The following is a 3,555-nucleotide window of genomic DNA, read 5'->3' as shown; positions in this document are numbered from 1 at the left end:
GCAGCCAGCTGTGGGCGTTGCTCCTCCAGGGTTTGGAACATTACTTTTAGGCTGTGCCAAAGGCACTTCCTGTTCAAAGAAAGGAGGCTTAATGTGGAGTTCTGGCAGCTTGGTGCAGCCAGTGGAAGTGGTAAGTGGGGGTCGTCACACGGCACAGTACGGTGCTCTCTTGCCGTGAAATCTAGATTTGGAAGTCCCTGGGATAGGGCTGCAGGGCAAGGGCGGAACTTGAGGAAAACCCGANCTNGGTACAGNCTAGAGCCAGTTGGAGTTCAGACCCAGGTGTAGCATGGAGCTCAGANCTGGCTACATTGGAGCNCCAGGGTTTTCACTGTGACTGTNCCTAGCAATGACTGGAAGTCCAGGTCACAAGAACTGGCCCCAGCACAGAAAAACAGGGGCATCTGGGTAGGCTCATTATTTGCTGAGCCCACAGAAGCTCAGGTCAGAGTTCTCACGATCCTGTTCAAGCTGTCAGTGCCATCTGGGAATGCTGTAGAAGGAGAGTCAGTCTAATAATTAGCTTAAATGACACTTGGGCTGACACAGTCAGTGGTATGATAAAGGAACTCAATGTACCAAGATCCCAGCCTCGAAATTCTGGTCCTACCTCTCTTTCTAGCCACACTGAATGAGCTGCTTAGTTTGAACTCTCAACTTGACACGACTGAAAATTGCCNGTAAGAGATCTTAATGAGGAATTCTTTAGTTCAGGTTGTGAGCGTGTCTATGGAGGACTAGCTTGATTGTTAGTTGATGTAGGTGGACACAGCCCACTGTGGGCAACACCATTCCCTAGGCAAATGGGTCTACAGAGTGTGAGAGAGGAGAAAGCCAGCCAAGAGCAAGGAAGCAGGCGTGCATGCATTCATTTGCTTTTCTTTGCCAGTGACTGTCGTTNTATGACTGGCCACTTGAGTTTTATCTTAAATTCTCAATGATGGACTGCAAGCTGGAATTGTAATCCGAACAGCCCTTTCTTCCCTAAATTGCTTTTTGTCTGAATATTTTATCACAGCAACAGAATGGAACTAGCACACAGTCTCCTGAATATGGACCATTTGCGACTGCAGCTCCACATGCCTTTGTCCCAGGGGATAGCTCTAGGGAGAAAAACTGAACATCTCCACTCAACGCAAGAGTCTATGGTCTGCGACCCAGAAGGCCTCTGCCCACTCAGCTTCTTGAATGTCTTCTTCTGTCTTCCCAGGCCTTCCAGTCNGTCTTAGCTACAGGGTTTATCATTTTTATACATGGGTTCTCTCACTATTTGCCATTTTATTCACTATATAAAATATAGTGAAGCAAAATATTTTCATTCTCTCACTAGGTTGTGGTGTCAGCTCCCAAGGCCATCTTGCTTATGTCCACACCCTCAGAGCTCAGCATAGCATGGCTGACACACGATGTTAGATGTTAAGTAACGTGTGTTTACTTGATTTTATAAAATTAAATAATTTAAAGGGCCTTTTCTTTGAAAGATCCACATAAATGTTTTGAATGAAATAAAGCTAACAGTATTTTCTCATCTTTTCTTTTTTTCTAACAAGTTCTACATGAGGCAGTATCTTAGCTTAGGCTGCTCAAAGAAAACACTGTTGATTGCATGGCTTACACAAGAGAAAGTCACTTTCTCTTTCTTNTAGAGGCAGCAAGTTTGAGGTCAAGTGCTGGAGGCCTCTGTGTTGGTGAGGCTCTCTTCCTGGCCAGCAAAGTCCACCTTCTATCAGAGGACAGCTCTCGGGAGTTGGCTTTCTCCTTCCACTGAGTGTTCCAGGATCCAGCTGAGGTCATCAGGCTGCTGTTTTACTTGCGAGCCATCTCCCTCTCCTTATTTTATTGCCTATTTATTTATTTATTTATTTANGTGTTGTTCCTGGGATTTGAACTCAGGACCTCTGGAAGAGCATCCAGTGCTCTTAACCGCTGAGCCATTCCTCCAGCCCCTACCTTAAATTAAAAAAAAAAAGATTTATTTATTTATTTTTATTTAGTGTATATGGGTGTTTTGGTTGCATGCATGTCTGTACACCATATGCTTGCAGTGCTCACAGTAGCCAAAAGAGGGCACCAGATCCCCCTGGCGCGGAAGTTACAGTTGTAAGCTGCCATGTGGGTACTGGGAACTGATCCTGGGTCTTCTGCAAAAGCAATAAGCACTCTTAACCGCGGAGGCATCTCTCTAACCCCTCTACCTTAATTTTTGAGACAGTCTCTCACTGAAACTGGAGCTCACTGAGTAGGCTCCATTGGCTGGGCAATAGCTTNAGGGATCTTCCTGTCTCCCTAGCACAGGGATTAGAGGCATGTTCCGGCCTTTTACAGGGAGCTGGGGATGCAACTCAGGTCCTCATGCGTGAGTGACACATTCTTTACTGGCTGAACAATCTCCCCCTCCCTTAATGTGGAGGCAGAGTTCCCCTTACCCCATCAGTAGTCGCAGTAGACCTATGCTGCTTGCTGGGCCTTCCTTGCAGAGGGCTTTTTCCCATCTTAGCCTAGAGGTCCTAGCTTTCCACTTAGCAAACCTGACCCAAGGTATGCCAAACTCTAGAGAGAGAAAAGCTATAGTAAGGGCTGCTCCCCTGCCTCTACCACAGATTGCCTTATTCCACCCTGTGGCTCCCTTCTACCCAAAGGAGGGGCAGAGGAAGNGCAGCCAGCTGTGGGCGTTGCTCCTCCAGGGTTTGGAACATTACTTTTAGGCTGTGCCAAAGGCACTTCCTGTTCAAAGAAAGGAGGCTTAATGTGGAGTTCTGGCAGCTTGGTGCAGCCAGTGGAAGTGGTAAGTGGGGGTCGTCACACGGCACAGTACGGTGCTCTCTTGCCGTGAAATCTAGATTTGGAAGTCCCTGGGATAGGGCTGCAGGGCAAGGGCGGAACTTGAGGAAAACCCGANCTNGGTACAGNCTAGAGCCAGTTGGAGTTCAGACCCAGGTGTAGCATGGAGCTCAGANCTGGCTACATTGGAGCNCCAGGGTTTTCACTGTGACTGTNCCTAGCAATGACTGGAAGTCCAGGTCACAAGAACTGGCCCCAGCACAGAAAAACAGGGGCATCTGGGTAGGCTCATTATTTGCTGAGCCCACAGAAGCTCAGGTCAGAGTTCTCACGATCCTGTTCAAGCTGTCAGTGCCATCTGGGAATGCTGTAGAAGGAGAGTCAGTCTAATAATTAGCTTAAATGACACTTGGGCTGACACAGTCAGTGGTATGATAAAGGAACTCAATGTACCAAGATCCCAGCCTCGAAATTCTGGTCCTACCTCTCTTTCTAGCCACACTGAATGAGCTGCTTAGTTTGAACTCTCAACTTGACACGACTGAAAATTGCCNGTAAGAGATCTTAATGAGGAATTCTTTAGTTCAGGTTGTGAGCGTGTCTATGGAGGACTAGCTTGATTGTTAGTTGATGTAGGTGGACACAGCCCACTGTGGGCAACACCATTCCCTAGGCAAATGGGTCTACAGAGTGTGAGAGAGGAGAAAGCCAGCCAAGAGCAAGGAAGCAGGCGTGCATGCATTCATTTGCTTTTCTTTGCCAGTGACTGTCGTT

This window comes from Mus caroli, chromosome 6, assembly GCF_900094665.2.
Source record: "Mus caroli chromosome 6, CAROLI_EIJ_v1.1, whole genome shotgun sequence".
NCBI lineage: Eukaryota > Metazoa > Chordata > Mammalia > Rodentia > Muridae > Mus > Mus caroli.
The sequence above is the reverse complement of the archived record's forward strand: the minus strand, read 5'-3'. Positions refer to the sequence as shown.